This window comes from Nomascus leucogenys, chromosome 22a (genome assembly GCF_006542625.1).
Source record: "Nomascus leucogenys isolate Asia chromosome 22a, Asia_NLE_v1, whole genome shotgun sequence".
In the NCBI taxonomy this organism is placed as follows: domain Eukaryota; kingdom Metazoa; phylum Chordata; class Mammalia; order Primates; family Hylobatidae; genus Nomascus; species Nomascus leucogenys.
Window position 1 is genome coordinate 135,749,127 of NC_044402.1, and position 17,863 is coordinate 135,766,989.

Genomic DNA, 17,863 nt, shown 5'->3' on the forward strand with positions numbered 1-17,863 from the left:
GTACTGGGTAAGGGATGGAGTGTGGTGGGTGAGGGCGTGGAGACAAACCCAGCTGCAGAGGACAAGCTTAGGTGAGTCTATGCAGGAGGTGAAATGGGAGGGTGGAGATCCACGCTTCGTCAGGGCTTTTCATGTGGAGCTAGAAAAAAAAATGTGCTGACCAGTCCAAGAAAAGAAGCAGGAAGCCTGTGACTCGCTGGAATCTGGGACAGGAGAAATGCTTCCCTTCAAAAATAAAACACCACATTTGCCTCCTGCCAGTTTGGAGTTTGATTTCATAGTCACAGGAAACTCCAAGCTGTGAAGTTAATGGTTAAAAATAATAATAATACAGGAGCAGTGACACACCTGAGGCACAAAAAACCCCCATGGATGCCTATGGCTGGGAGGCGGGGAAAATGGGGGAATATTGGTAAATTGGTCTATTTCAGTTAGATTAATACATTCTGGGCTGGGCACGGTGGCTCACACCTGTAATTCCAGCACTTTGGGAAGCCAAGCCTGGCGACACCTGAAGTCAGGAGTTGGAGACCAGCCTGGCCAACATGGTGAAACCCCATCTCTACTAAAAATACAAAATTTTAGCCAGGCGTGGTGGTGCATGCCTGTAGTCCCAGCTACTCAGGAGGCTGAGGCAGGAGAATCACTTGAACCCAAGAGGCGGAGGTTGCAGTGAGCCGAGACCATGCCGTTGCACTCCAGCCTGAGCGACAAGAGTGAAATTCTACCTCAAAAAAATAACTAACTGAATAAATAAATTCTGGGGATCTAATTACAGCATGGTGTATTTGTCCATTCTCACGCTGCTATAAAGACATACCGGAAACTAGGTAATTCATGAAGGAAAGAGGTTTAATTGACTCACAGTTTCACATGGCTGGGGAGGCCTCAGGAAACTTACAATCATGGCAGAAGGTGAAGGAGAAGCAAGGCACCTTCTTCACAATGTGGCAGGAAGGAGAAGTGTGTGGCAGGGGAAATGCCAGATGCTGATAAAACCATCAGATCTCATGAGAACTCACTCACTATCACAAGAACAGCATAGAGGAAACCACCCCCATGAACCAATCACCTCCCACCAGTTCCCTCCCTCAATATGTGGGGATTATGGAGATTACAATTCAAGATGAGATTTGGGTGGGGACACAGCCACACCATATCATATGGTGACTATAGTTAATGCACACCATTGAAATTAGCTAAAAGAATAGATCTTTTAGCAAGATCTACATACACACACAAAGGTAACTACGTGCAGTGATGGATGTGTTAACTAACTTGATTGTGGTCATTTCACAGTGTGTACATGTATCAAATCACCACATGGTACACCTTAAATATATACAATTTTATTTGTCAATTATATTTCAGTAAAGCAGGAGGAGGAAGAAAAACAGAAAACCTCATGAATTCCACAGGAAAAAAAAAAAACCAACAACACTTAACATGAGTTTGGGATCCAAAAACCATAAAGCAATCTTCAATAACAGACACTCAGCAATGAGCACTTCAATATCCCACATCAAACCACAGACACAATAAACAATAAGAGGAGTCAAAATTACAAGAAAAGAACTAGACTCTGAAATAAACAAGGATAGGTCTGAAGAGAGAAATTAGCTTTCACTAACAATGTAATAACATTGTTAGTGAAAATTAAAACTCCATAGAGGAGCTAAAAAGTAAATTAAAGGCCAGGCGTGGTGGCTTAGGCCTGTAATCCCAGAATTTTGGGAGGCCAAGGTGGGCAAATCACCTGAGGTCAGGAGTTCGAGACCAGCCTGGCCAACATGGTGAAACCCCATCTCTACTAAAAATAAAAAAATAAAAAAAAATAGCCAGGTGTCATGGTGCATGCCTGTAAACCCAGCTACTCAAAAGGCTGAGGCAGGAGAATTGCTGGAACCCAGGAGGCGGAGGTTACAGTGATCCAAGATCGCACCATTGCACTCTAGCCTGGGCGACAAGAGCGAAACTCTGTTACAAAAGAAAAAAAAAATGTGAATTAGATCCTGCAGCAGAGTTTCACTTTGGAGCCAACTGTGAGGAGTCAAAGTTCAGTGGTAACTGATTTTATCCTAGAAATAGTATTACAGTAGGAAGATCTCTTCCCAGGAGATCAATGACAGCTATGCGAGAAATTAACCTAACATCAAATTGGGTGAACTGTGAATTGCATACCTGCCCCACGCATGGTGTAAGGGTTTCTTCATAGGACTGTGGATCAGTTAATCCATGCAAGAGTAATTAACTGTATACAGTTGTATTTGATGTTCCAGTGAGGATTCCTCTACTAGATTGTTTCCTTACATTCCTGCTTCACTTTTTTTCTGAAAACTGCCACACCTTTATAAGGGCCAGGCAGGTGGTAAGAGTTTCATTTTCTTTAAATCCGTGTCAGCTGACAGCTTCTGAGAACCACCCACCCATACTTATTCACTGTATTAATATTTACTGAGCATCCACCATCCACTCTTCTAGGTGCTTGGGATTAATCTATGCGGGAGGGGAGACCCTAGCCTTGAGCAGCTTGCATTTATGATAAGGCAATAATAATAAATAAGTAAACCACACTGTACATTGAAAGGAGTAAGTGCTGTGGAGAAAAGAAATCCATGCCCCTTGCCCTGTGGAATTTGCAATAAAGGCAACAGCTTCCTACTCCTTCTTATCGTAAATTTCCCTGAAACAACCGTACATTTGTCTGCTTTTCTTTTTGGGCTTCATGTCCTCAAAGCTATCAATGATACATTTTGTCATTTCCGATGTAAATAATCTAGGTATACAGCGATCTTTCTTGTTGCTGTTCAAATGACACATATAGAGATGGCCCTAGGTGGGCACTGCAGCCTCTCACAGCCTCCTAGGCAGGGCTATGGGGAAGAAGGCACTCTGTCGGCCTAGCCTGGCCATGTAGTCCTACTGTTCAGCCTTCCCCAACAATCACAGGCAGCCTCTAGGGATCAGCATAGCCTGAGAATTGATTAACCACCCCAGTTGTTGCTGCACAGTGAGGGGGCCCCTGGGTCACCCACCAGAAAGCAAAACCCACAACTAGCTGCTTCCCGGGAAAATATAGGTGGCATCATGGGAAGCCAGGGAATGACATAGAGTTACCCAGGAGGCGATGGAGACTTAACAGAGATCACCAATATTTCTGAGCAAAATCCAGCCCATCTCCCCTCTCTACCCCAGGAAACACCTGATCAGGAGGAAAGGTAGAGAAAGGTTGGAGATAGAGGTGAGAAAGCTGGAAAAGGCTAGGACACAGACTCCATCCTCCAGCCTCCATAAGGAACCAGCCCCATTGTAAGCCTATTTGCAGACCTCTGACCCAGCACTGAAAAATGATAAATTTGTGCTGGTTAAGCTAAGTTTGCTGTAATTTCTTATAACAGTAATAGGAAACCAACATCCTTTCTTTCTTTCTCTTTCTTTCATTTTCTTTCTTTTTCTTTCTCTCTCTCTCTCTCTGTCTCTCTCTCTCTTTCTTTCTTTCCTTCTTTCTTTTCTTTCTTTCTTGCAGACAGGCTCTCACTCTTGTCACCCAGGTAAATGCACTTGGCAAAATCACTACTCACTGCAGCCTCCACCTCCTGAGCTCAAGCAATCCTCCCACTTCAGCCTCCTGATTAGCTGGGACTTCAAGTGCATAGCACCACACTCACTTAATTTTTGTACGTTTTTGTAGAGACAGGGTCTGGCCATGTTGCCCAGGCTAGCTTTGAATTCCTGGGCTCAAGTGATCCTTCCGCTTAGGCCTCCCAAATTGCTGGGATTACAGATGTGAGTCATTTTTGTATTGTTCCACTGCAAAGCTACTAGCTTGCGCACCTACATTCGCTCTGCAGGTATTTGTTGCATGGGACACAGCCCTAGGAAAGATGAAGAGCCCCCTGCCATTGTTGAGCTTACAGCCCACTGGGGAGCACCCACCTAAAACAAGATGTTTTCAGATGATTTCCTACATATCCTTTATACAAGAAGAGTAACCTCACGGGGACTACGGAGGGACCGTTTTTAGAGGGCAGTCAGGGAGGGCCTCTCTGAGAAGGTGACACTTGAGATGAAACTGGAGGGATGAGAAGGAGCCACATATGAAATGGCAGAGTCAACAGCAGGAGGGAGATGGGCTCTCCAGGTACAGAAGGGGGACTGTATGGCTGGATGAAGGGCGAGTGCTGCTGCTTCAGGGAGGAGGCGGGCTTGGGAGCCAGTCACAGTGGCTGCGCAACCAATGGAGACAGGATGTCCCTGACATCTCAAATACACGGGATCCATGAGAAGTAGCAGGGATTGGCTCTGCGAAGGGCCTATGTTCCTCTCCCTTTTATATTTTGTATTGAATTACAACTCAAATCTGATTTTAAAATGCTAACCTTGGGTTTGGTTGATTCATGGATGAATTAGCCATAACTGCAATGCAGGGCCGAGTTGTAGATAAATGGAGTTAAAGAGACACTTGGGAAAGGGACGAAAAGCAAACTCCTCTAGGGAGAAGGAAGCCAGGTGGCCTGATGGCTCCCTGCTGGCCAGTGCGGGGACTGTGGGGGTGCTGCCTCCCCCTGAAGCAGTGGCATTCACCTGTGTGTCCAGCCACAAAGTCCCTCTTCTGTACCTGGTCCCAACTCCCTCCTGCTGTTTCCAACGCCTGCAACCCTTTTCCCCTTGCCATTTCAGACCTGGCTCCTTCTCATCCCTCCTGGTGGGCAGAGAGGAGGGCAAAATCACAAAAGCCTTGGGAAGCCTAGGGAAAGGAGTCCTGCTAAGTAGGTGTGTTGTGAGTGTCAGAGGCGTGTGGACCAGAGCAACTTCATCTTGAATAGGAGCTGGGTAAAAGGAGGCTGAGACCTACTGGGCTGCATTCCCAGACGGTTAAGGCATTCTAAGTCACAGGATGAGATAGGAGGTTGACACAAGATACAGGTCATAAAGACCTTGCTGTTAAAACAGGGTGCCATAAAGAAGCCAGTCAAATCCCACCAAAACCAAGATAGCGACAAGAGTGACCTCTCATCATCCTCACTGCTACACTCCCGCCAGTGCCATGACAGTTTACAAATGCCATGGCAATGACAGGAAGTTACCCTATATGGTCTAAAAAGGGGAAGCATGGATAATCTACCCCTTGTTTAGCATATCATCAATAAATAATCATACAAACCATCAGCCCTCGGGGCTGCTTCGTCTATGGAGGAGACATTCTTTCTTCCTCTACTTTCTTAATAAACTTGCTTTCACTTTATGGACTCGCCCTGAATTCTTTCTTGCGTGAGATCCAAGAACCCTCTCTTGGGGTCTGGATCGGGACCCCTGTCCTGTAACATGAGGGCCAGAGAGATACGGCAGTGCCCGGTGGGGTCCAGACAGTCAAGAAGATGGCTATGCAGGCCTGAAATCCAAACTTTAATGCCTGGGATCTGGAAGAAGAGACCCCGTGGAAGAGGGGATGAAGACAAAGTCCAGGCGTAACCCCAGTGGCAAACACTTGGCTCCACCAAGTCACCCCTTCTCCAGCGAGTCATCTATGCACCCATTGTCTGAGGACAGTGGGGTATCCAAAGCATCACATGTAGTTCTGTTTGGTTGACAATAATGAGTGTATTTTCTTATGTACATCGAAGTAGCAAGCCTATGTAACAAACACCCACCTCACTTGACTATTTTGAACTTTATCTAGACTGCATTATAAGTGAAAATTATGCTGCAAAAATTCCACTTCCATAGTTCACTATACATGGAGAAACAAAATTTAAAAAAAAAACACAAAAATTATAATTCTAGGCATTTTGTCTAAGTGGTAGGCACTAAAATATTCATTATATTGGCCGGGCATGGTGGTTCACGCCTGTAATCCCAACACTTTGGGAGGCCAAGGCAGGGAGATCACCTGAGGTTAGGAGTTCGAGACCAGCCTGGCCAACATGGCAAAATCCCATGTCTACTAAAAATACAAAAATTAGCCAGATGCGCTGGTGCACGCCTGTAGTCCCAGCTACTTGGAAGGCTGAGACACAAGAATCACTTGAATCCAGGAGCCGGGGTTTTCAATGAGCCAAGATGGCGCCACTGCACTCCAGCCTGAGCAACAGGGTAAGACTCTGTCTCAGGAAAAAAAAAAAAAAAAAGTTATTCATTATATCATTTTTATAGTGGCAAAGAAATGGAAACACAAAATTCACAGATGGTAAAATAATTTGTAGAACATCTATGTGGTGGACTACTAAGCAGCCATTAAAATTTACATTAAAAGAAAAATAATAATAGTTGGAATGTATTGGGCATTGCTTTGCAAACTGAAAGCACTTGGTTTCAGCTTCCCTCAACAACCCTATGAGGTGTATGCTAGCATTATTTTTTTCTTTTCAGAGGACAGAATAAGGCACAGAGATGTCAATTAACTCACCTAAGGACACATTGCTAGTAATTCTGAGAAGCAGAATTCAAACCCAGTTGATTTGACTTACCAGCGTATCTTCTTCATCCTTGTACTATACAGTGAATAAAAAAATTTGAGGAGGATTGCTTGAGCTCAGGAGTTCAAAGCTGCAGTGAGCTATGATTGCACCACTGGGTGACAAGAGCGAGATCCCTATCTCTTAAAAAAATTTTGTAATGACATGGGGCAATGTTCATAATTTGTAGTTTCGTGAGAAAAATAGGTAATAAACAGTGTACTCTCCATAATCTTAAGTAAAAAAACATATATACAATCTATGGTATCACAGCTAAAACATTTGGGGAGAGGTGATGATTTGGGAGTGGCAGCAGGATTTTATTTTTTATCCTGATGCAATTCTTTTTTAACAATTTTTACACATTTGCAGCATAAATAAGTCCATGGGTCCACGCCTTATATTGTGCAATTTCATACACTTCTGAGAGTTCCATTCCTGACGGGTACAGTACCCCCAGGGTTGTGGGCAGGGGCTTGCTCTTCCCATAATCGGCACTTCCTTCATAATCTGCCTTTCTTTTCTGGAAAGCAGTCTGGAAGGATAGACATCAGCATTTTAAAGGAGGTTGGGAGGACTACAGTTCCCTTTAATGTCCTCCTTATGCTGTCTTTATTCTTTACTGGCCCCATTTTTTAAAAACCATGAGCATAACTTATATGTATTCAGAAAATGTGATAAAGTTCCAAAAAGACAAGAGTGCACTATTGGTCGCCCACAAGTCCAAGCTCCCTCCCCAGCCCAGCCCCTGAGTTCTGATGTGGGGTCTGGTTGCAACTTGAAATGCTTCCCAAGTGATTCTAAGGTTCACTTTGATGGAGAACCCCTATCTGTCACCAGGAGGGCCGCCCCTTCGAATGGAGCCCTCAGTCTTCCAGAACAGCCCCTGTACATCCTCATATGGCACAGAGGAAGCAATCCACTTGGCCTGCTGTATTTATGCAGAACCACAGACTCTAGGGTTTGATTCTTCTTAGTATTATGGAACGGCTCCCTCAATTACCTTTCCAGGGCTGACGGGAGGCAACTTCACTGCCCCGAGTTCTTTGAGGCTGCCAGTGTCAGCATGGGTATGAAAAGATGGAAAAGATGGATGGTTCCCCATTTCCACAAATGAATTGAAGCAGATGTTGTCAGACAGAGGTCGGGTGAACGGCAATGACATCACCAAGATCCACACTGACAGCCAGAAATCCCAGTTCCAGGCTGAGTGAGTCCTTGTGGGGCCCCAGCACAGGGCTGGAGGTAAATGGACAGCGCCCAAGTTGCAGGAGTCAGGCAGAGCCCCTGCCCTCGAGTAGTCACGCAGGGAGAAAGTTCCCATAGGTCCAGCCCAGGGATCAAAGGCAGGCGGGTGTTTCTGCAAAGGAGGGAGCTGGGGCTGGGGGATGGTGGACCAGGGAAGCTCCCACGGTGACTGCTTGATAAATGGGTGCTTCCAGTCTTTCCCTTCCCTGAAGCCGTGGGGAGGCCCCTTCTTTCTCAGTAGTTTAAACGAATTGATAAAATGGGGTAAATTAGGGCCAGTAATGAGATTAATAAAAATGCCTTTCGTGGGGCAGTAGCTTTGCTTGGAAGCACTCCGGGTATGAAGTGTTCTCCTACATTTCCTGCTGTTCCTTCATTTTTAACAACAATGGATTGAAACTGTCCATTTGAAATCGAACAACTTGTTTGTACGTGGACTTTAGGTTCAGAATGATGACTTGTTGTGTTGTTGAGAAAATTCACGTCTTTGTGATTTGATATTTGTGCCGTGGTGTAGCACGCTGAGCGAATGCAAAGTTTTGGGTACGTTAATCGCCCTCTCCCCTCCCTCCCCCAGCGCAGAGGACACTGTGGCTGGAGCGTGGCGGTCTCTGTTTTGAGGGCTTTGTCCTTGCAAGGACCCTTTGACTGGGAGGTCGAGGAGCAGGCTCAGCTCTGGCAGCCTCCATGGGGGAGGGGAGTCTTATTCACTGAACTCCACAGGCTTGGTGTCACCTAAGTCACCTGTGCATGCCTCAACCTGCCTGTTCCTGCCCAGCTGCCCCTGGAGGTACAGAGCACCAGCAGGAGCAGCAGCCCGTGGGGACCAGGAGAGGGCGGTCTTGGTCTCCACTTACGGAAAAGGGCCCAAGACCCAGAGAAGCCCAACCCAGCCTGGCAGTTGAGGCCGCCCACCGCCTGCTCCCAGCTGGTCTTAGTACCTCATTGTCTAAGGTTCCCTGTTCCCCCACCATTGCCCCAGCCCCCATCCCAGCAAGAGCAGGCAACCTGAGCTGGGGGCACCGTGCATGCTCTTGTTTCTTTGAGGGCCCTTTCTCCTTCTTCCTTTCTTATTCAAATGCTACCTATGTCCAAAGATTCCATGTCGCTTGGCTTCCCCAAAGCCTTTCCTGCCTCCACGTGGTCTCTTTTCTGCTTTTCCATAGCATTTGCGTTAGGGTACATGGAGCGGATTGAGTGTTGTCCCCCAAAATTCATGTCCACATGGATCCTCAGAATGTGACCTTATTTGGAAATAGGGTCTTTGCAGTTGTGATTAGCTAAGAAATCAGTGATAACGAAGTCATACTGGATTAGGGTAGGGTCAAAACCCAGTGACTGGGGTTATAAGAGAGAACTCACAGAGACACACACAGGTAATATGGCCACGTGAAGACAGAGGCAGACAGCATCACTAATGATCAGGGAAATGCAAATCAAAACCACAATGCGACGTCACCTCACTCCTGCATGAAACGCCATAATCAAAAAGTCAAAAAATAATAGATGTTGCCGTGGATGTGGTGAAAAGGGAACACTTACATGGCTGGTGGGAATGTAAACTAGTACAACCACTATTGAAAACAGTGCAGAGATTCCTTAAAAAACTAAAAGTATAATAGAACTGCCATTTGATCCAACAATCCCACTACCGGGTATCTACCCAGAGGAAAAGAGGTCATTATATGGAAAAGATACTTGCGCACGCGTGTTTGCAGCAGCACAGTTTGCAATTGCAAAAATATGGAGCCAGTCCAAATGCCTATCAATCAATGAGTGGATAAAGAAATTGTGATTTTTATATGTGTGTGGGTATATGTGTACATATATGCATAAACATACACATATACCCACACACGTACAAATATGTATACACACACACGTATACACACACACACACACCATGGAATACTACTCAGTCATAAAAAGGAATGAAATAATGGCATTTGTAGCAACCTGGATGGAATTGGAGACCATTATTCTAAGTGAAGTAACTCAGGAATGGAAAACCAAATATCGTATGTTCTCACTCATAACCGGGAGCTAAGCTATGAGGATGCAAAGGCATAAGAATGATACAATGGACTTTGGGGATTTGGGGAAAGGGTGGGAGGGGGGTGAGGGATAAAAGACTACACATTGGGTCGAGTGTACACTGCTCAGGTGATGGGTGCACCAAGATCTCAGAAATCACCACTAAAGAATTTATTCATGTAACCAAATACCACCTGTTTCTCAAAAACCTATTGAAATAAAAAACAAACAAATAAATAAATATCAACAACAACAACAAAGACAGAGCCAGAGACTGGAGTGGTGCATCTACAAGCCCAACCAGAAGCTGGAAGAAGCATGAAACAGATTCTCCCTGAAGGCCTCCAGAAGGAACGGCCTCCAGAACGGAAAGGAAATAAACGCCCAATGTCTTAAGCCACCCAATCTGCTGTACTTCACTACAGCCCTAGGAAATTAACACAGCACTGATTGCCAATTTCCCCCTATACACTGTCCACAGTGCCTGATGTGTGGAGCGAAGCAGGGGGCCATCTATGAACATTTGTGAAATGATTGAGAGAAACAATTCATCCAATTACAGCATGTTCCAAAGACCCACGGCAATTAGTGAAGGCAAAGAGCAGGCTTGGTTTTTCCTTGCAAAGGGAGCCTCTGAACTGGTATTCTGAGCCTCCCCAGGCCTCTACCAGGCCCCCACGCTGTCCCTGTCATTGTTCCATGCTGTAGGAGCCTCTACAGAACCAGATAACGTGTAAAAGTGGCATGGGTTTCTAGAAGGGCTCCAGGGTCTTGCTCCATGACAACAGAATATGGGTCAAGGTCAGGAAGCACCTGTTTTTCCTCTGCCGTAGCCTGGCAAGGAGGTTGTGACCCCTCTCAGGACCTGAGGGCTTCTCTCAGGGACCCCTAGATAAAGGAGAGGGCTTCTACCACCCTGGAAAAGGAGGTAAGAAAGCAAGAGAAATTAATTAGCCATTTCCCAAATGTGTCTAACATCTAAAAATTTGCCGTAGCCAAAAGCACTGAAAAGCCCATCATTGCTTTTTATTTCAGCGTTGTTTTTAGAGAGGAGAAGTACCATGAGGCATAGAGGCTGACTCCATAACTCAGGGGACAGGTAGGTGTTAGCATCTTCATGACGTATACGGCACTTCCCTGAGGTATTACAGTCCCCAAGACTGGTGTTGTACGACATACGACACTGTTCTTGGCACCAGATTCCAGAGGAGCAGCTCTAGAAAAAAGGTGCTTCATGATGTAAAAGTGGACATGTGTGATTACTAGCAGCAGACCTCAAATTCTTTCCCTTGATGAAACCTGCAACCTTCTGAGGTCTAACTGAATCACTGTGACTTCCTCCCTCGTCTGTTTGTTGACATTTCCCTCTAAGAATGTCAGCACTAGAAAAAGGTCTTAGAGGCCGGGCGCAGTGGCTCACGCCTGTAATCCCAGCACTTTGGGAGGCCAAGGCAGCAGATCACGAGGTTAAGAGATTGAGACCATCCTGGCCAACATGGTGAACTCTACTAAAATTACAAAAATTAGCTAGGCATGCTAGCACATGCCTGTAGTCCCAGCTACTCGGGAGGCTAAGGCAGGAGTCGTTTGAACCTGGGAGGCGGAGGTTGCAGTGAGCTGAGATTGCATCACTGCACTCCAGCCTGGCGACAGAGCGAGACTCCATCTCAAAAAAAGAAAGAAAAAGATCTTAGATGGCACCTGGTACAGCCCACACATTTTGCAGAGATTCTGGAATGGCACTCTTTTCTTCCATGGTGAGCTTTTCCTTCCCTTGGGAGAGCTGTGCCTCACATTCAGTCAGGGTTCTCTAGAGGGACAGAACTAATAGGATAAATAATAGAGTCAGGGTTCTCTAGAGGGACAGCACTAATAGGATAGATACATATATAACGGACAGTTTATTAAGTATTAACTCACACGATCGCAAGGTCCCACAATAGGCCATCTGCAAGCTGAGGAGCAAGGAGAGCCAGTCCAAGCCCCAAAACTGAAGAACTTGGAGTCCGATGTTCAAGGGCAGGAAGCACCCAGCACGGGAGAAAGGTGTAGGCTGGGAGGGTGGGAGGGTAGGCCAGTCTAGTCTTTTCACATTTTTCTCCCTGCTTTATCTTCTAGCCTCCCTGGCAGCTGATTAAATGGTGCCCACCCAGATTAAGGGTAGGTCTGTCTTTCCCAGCCCACCGACTCAAATATTAATCTCCTTTGGCAACACCCTGACAGACACACCCAGGATCAATACTCTGCATCCAATCAAGCTGACACTCTGCATTAACCATCACACTCAGCAAATCACACCTGTCAGTTACTGTCATCTGTAGTGATAAGACACAAAGTTCTCCTCATCTGTGTATCTGTGGCAGATTAAAGATGACCACAAATTCTTTCACTCTTCTCCATTGAGAAGGGGATTGAGGAGGGGCTCCATGTCCCCTCCCTCAGTCCCAGGTGGCTCCATGACTTCTTGACCAGGGATGGTGACAGAAGTAGCACTGTCTCATTTCCAGGCTCAGGCCTTCAGAGATGGGCAGCTCCATTTCCTATCTCTTACAACACTTAACCACTGGATTCCAGCCACCCAGCTACCAGAAGCCCAAGCCACATGGAGAGGCCATTTACAGACAGCCTCTGACTTACAATGGTTCAACTTCACAATATTTCAATGTTGCAATAGTGTGAAAGCCATGCCCATTCAACAGAAACCTTATTTTGAATTTTGACCTTTTCCCAGGCTAGCAATCTGTAGCATGATGCTCTTGTATCGAGCCACAGCTCCCAGCCAGCCATGAGGTCACCAGGGTAAACAACCAATGCTCTACAGTGCACTGTGTTGCCAGATGATTTTTGCCTAGCTGTAGGCTAATGTAAGTGTTCCAAGTGCATTTAGGGTAGACTAGGCTCAGCTATGATGTTTGGTAGGTTACGTGTAATAAATGCATTCTCCACTTATATTTTCAACTTACAATGGATTTGTTAGGATGTTACTCCATCATAAGTCAAGGAGCATCTGTAAAGATGCTCACCATCCCAGCTGACAACCAGCATCAACTGCTAGCCAAATGAGTCCACCATTTTGGATGTCCAGTATAATTGAGCCTTTAGCATTAGAGTGATTTGTTATGCAGCACTAGATAACCAGAACAAGGGCCAGTTCCCACGCCCTCCATCCTAGAATCTCAGAACTCAAAGAAGTCTTAGGGGTTATTTCTTCATTCAACAAATGTCTACTGAGCACTTGCTATGACCCAAGAAATGTTCCAGACAGTAAAAATTCAGCACTGAACAGAATAAACAAGACCTCTGTTCTCACAAAATGTATAGTCTAGCATGAAGTAGAGGGGGAGAGAAACTATCAATGATAGGTGCTATGTAGAGAATTAAAAGAGAGAAATAAATGCAACCTTGAATTATATCAGTTTTTATTTTTCTTTTCTTTCCTTTTTTTATTTTATTATGATTATACTTTAAGTTTTAGGGTACATGTGCACAACGTGCAGGTTTGTTACATATGTATCCATGTGCCATGTTGGTGTGCTGCACCGATTAACTTGTCATTTACATTAGGTAGATCTCCTAATGCTGTCCCTCCCCCCTCCCCCCACACCACAACAGTCCCCGGAGTGTGATGTTCCCCTTCCTGTGTCCATGTGTTCTCATTTTTCAATTCCCACCTATGAGTGAGAACATGCGGTGTTTGGTTTTTTGTCCTTGCGATAGTTTACTGAGAATGATGTTTTCCAGTTTCATCCATGTCCCTACAAAGGACATGAACTCATCATTTTTTATGGCTGCATAGTATTCCATGGTGTATATGTGCCACATTTTCTTAATCCAATCTATCGTTGTTGGACATTTGGGTTGGTTCCAAGTCTTTGCTATTGTGAATAGTGCCGCAATAAACATACGTGTGCATGTGTCTTTATAGCAGCATGATTTATAGTCCTTTGGGTATATACCCAGTAATGGGATGGCTGGGTCAAATGGTATTTCTAGTTCTAGATCCCTGAGGAATCACCATACTGTCTTCCACAATGGTTGAACTAGTTTACAGTCCCATCAACAGTGTAAAAGTGTTCCCGTTTCTCCACATCCTCTCCAGCACCTGTTGTTTCCTGACTTTTTAATGATCGCCATTCTAACTGGTGTGAGATGGTATCTCATTGTGGTTTTGATTTCTTTATGAGACACGGTCTCACTCTATTTCCCAGGCTGGATTCCAGTGGTACAATCACAGAGTTTTTTTTTTTTTTTATTAGTATTGCTACTTTCTAGCTACAACTGCTGGCTTCCATTCTCTTAATATTTATCTGGTGTATCTTTTTCTATCGCTTTAATTTTAAACATTTTGGGTCAGCTCATTTATTTATTTATATATTTATATATACATAAAAATAAATATATATGCTTTATTTATTTATTTAGAGATGGAGTCTTGCTCTGTCGCCCAGGCTGGAGTGCAGTGACGCAGTCTGGCTCACTGCAACTTCCACCTCTCGGATTCAAATGATTCTCCTGCCTCAGCCTCCCAAGAAGCCGGGACTACAGGTGCATGCCACCACACCCAGCGAATTTTTGTATTTTTAGTAGAAATGGGGTTTCACCATGTTGGCCAGGCTGGCCTCGAACTCCTGACCTTGTGATCTGCCCACCTCGGCCTCCCAACATGCTGGAATTACAGGCGTGAGCCACGGCGCCCGGCCGGGTTATGCATCTTTTAAAAGCTGCATTCACACATTCACGTTTGCTCTAATTAGATATATTTTGAACTTATTTCTTCCAGATTGTTCTCTATTTTTTAACCATGTTTTTAATTTTATTCTCAATAATTGAATCTCTTCTACATCATCTTCAAGTTTCTCTCCAAGCCTAGCTTCTGCTTAAATATATACAATTTAAGGGCACCAACCTTAGATAGATATTATGTAGGTAAATAATCAAATTACCCTTAATTTCCACCTAGGGATCTTCATGCTGTATCCCCATAGAACAAGTCCCATCTATTATCTACCTGACAACATTGCAGATATTTGGCATGTCCAGGATGTTCCTCCTCTCCTAGGTCTTCTCTCTATAATACCTTCCATTCCTTCATCACTCTTCCTCCAGGGCAGAGTTTCGAGAACTATTACTTCACTTTGCCCTCCCTCCTTTAAAATGTGGTGCTCACATCTGAAGAATTGGCCCCACAGTAATCTGATCTGTCCCAAGAGAAAATGAGATTGTTCCCTCTCTCATTTTAGACAAAATCCCGTCATTGCCCGAGCTAAGCTGGCATTGACTCCTGGAAGCCAACACACACAGTGACTCACAGCAAACGCACAGGCAACCAAAGCCTCAGCATCTTCTTCCTGCTGAGAAGCCGCATCTCCTCCATCTTATGTTTCACAGCCGAATCCTCTTAACGCAAATACCCAACTGTACAATTATCCCCAACCAAACGTCACCTTTTTAGAGTCAGTCCACTGCTCCAGGCTGTCAAGATATTTTTGGATTTTTCCCAATATTGTGTCACCCACAGAAGTAAATGTTTTCTTTGTTCAGATTTTCTCTCTACAGTTTCCATGGCTTCAGTCCAATAATTCTTTATATTCCATTTCTTATGTACAAGAACTATAGTCATATCTATCTGTAGGCAATTTGTGGAGAGGATGAAAGAGTGAGGTAGAAAGTTGCCCCCAGGCCAGGCACAGTGGCTCACACCTGTAATCCCAGCACTCTGGGATGCCAAGTCAGGTGGATCACCTGAGGTCAGGAGTTTGAGACTAGCCTGGCCAATATGGTGAAACCCCATCTCTAGTTAGCTGGGTGTGGTGGCATGTGCTTCTAGTCCAGCTAGTCAGGAGGCTGAGGCATGAGAATCACTTGAACCCAGGAGACGGAGGTTGCAGTGAGCTGAGATTGCACCACTGCATTCCATCCAGCCTGGGCCACAGAGTGAGACCCGATCTAAAAAAAAAATGGTGCCCCAAAAGAACTTGCACATGACCCCTCTCTGAGCTCAGTAAAACTGTCACACAGTGCATGTGAATAGCCAACCCCAGGAACAAACCAAGAGGTTGCTAATGTGTGACAGAAAATTCTGGGGACACTCAGAGACCAACTGAGAAAAATCCCAGGAAGGTAGGACTGCATTGTGATTGGCATGTAATAAACAGAAATCTATGCATTTGTGTCATAGCGTGCTTATAGAAAAAAGGAGTTGGTCAGCAATAGCAGTATGGCAAGAAACGCAGATTCTTAGAACAAAGGCTGTTGGCATCTTAGATTCAATCACGGCATGGGCTGAATTGTGCCCCCCCCATTTATATGCTAAAGTCCTAACCCCCAGTACCTCAAAATGTGACTGTATTTGGAGATAGGGCCTTTAAAGAGGTAATTAAGGTTAAATGAGGCCATTGGGGTGGGTCTTAACGCAATATGACTGGTGTCCTTATAGGAAGGGAAGATTAGGACACAGACACGCACCCAGGGGAGACCATGTGAAGCCACAGGGAGAGGACATCGTCTGCAAGCCAAGGAGAGAGGCCTCAGGAGAAACCAGCCCTGCCAACACCTTGACGTTGGACTTCCAGCCTCCAGCATTGTAAGAAAATTAATGCCTGTTGTTTACACCACCCTGCCCATGGTACTTTGTTAAGGCCACCCAAGGAAACTAATATAGACCCTACCAACGTGTGTGGTAACCCTACCCTGAGGCCACCTTCCTGAGACCAACAGCTTCCCTTGTGCTGACTCTACGCTCCCAGGAAACCATCTGCCTATGGCATCCCCTGAGGCAGGCACAGGTAGGAGAACACACTTATTGGGCTGCCCTAAGCATTTATTGTGCAGGCACGTTTCACCCAACTCTTGACAAACCAACGTAAGATTTGTTAACATATGTGCACATGCATGCAGATACAGTGGGTGCACCTACGTGTGTCTGCATCCCACAGCCTTCACTATTGGTAGAGACATGCACCAGCCTTGGAGAGACAAGCAGATCTGCCTCTAAGGAAACTACACCCCCAGGTGTATTGGCAAAATTGAGTTTCTGAAGAAGCCAAGTTGAGGGTAAGCCCAGGACATCAGTGAACAAGCCAAGATTCACTTGCCATTTTGTTACCGACCACTGGTTCTTGGGCTCTCAATGCCATAGAATTTAACATGAGGCCAAAAGAGTTTTCCCAGACAGGATTCTATTGGAGCTGATTCCTGGACATAATGAGGGCAGCACAAGAGGGAGAGAGAATTCCCTGACTGACTCTCCAGAAAGAGCCAGTAGGACTTTTTTATTAGGCAACACTCAGGAATTGACATCAGGAGTAGGGTATGCAGGCTGGACTGGGCAAAGCACGTGAGGGGTAGGGGATGCAGGTCAGCATGATCTGGCTGCCGTGGTTCTCTTGAGTAATGGGCCACCTGGTAGTCTGGCTTGCAGCAACAAGGCTATAAATCGATTGTTTAGCATTCCTTCCCAGGACAGGACACTACCGACCTTGGTTATCTCCTAAGGCCAGTTCCTGGAATTCTTTAAGTAAAAGGCACAGTTAAACATTATGGTGTCTGTGAGACATTGGTGTGGGTTTTGTGAGCAATGGGAATGCTCTACTGGAGGTGAGCTGAAGCCAAGCCCTGTCTCTGTCTCAATGTTATGGGACCATCTAGGTGGCCAGAAGGAGATGCACCAGCAAATCCTTCATCTCATCACCTGTGAACTTGGAATTGCAATAGCACTAACACAACCTAGAAGCTTTGTTTGTTTTGTAAAAGCAGAAACGTGACAATTTAAGAATTCAGATGAGCCTAAAGGAAGAAAGGAAGGGCTCATGATCTGTGGACTGTGGCTCAGTATCTGGATCTAGACTGGGTCTTGCCTGTGACTGCATGTGATTGGCCCAGCATGAGAATCTCCTAGTCACAAGGCTTCTGGGTGAGAAAAGGTGTCTTATACATTTGGTACTTCCTTGTTTTACACAATGAGCTAGTGGCACAATCGAGATCAGAACCTAGGTGCAACACTTTCTCCGCTGGTTTCTCTTGACGTCTGGGTGCTAGCGAGGAAAGTCAGGAGACTCCAAAGGTCACAACGAGGAGGTCATGTGATCAGCACAGTGCCTGATCTAAGGGCCTTCAAGGGATATAAG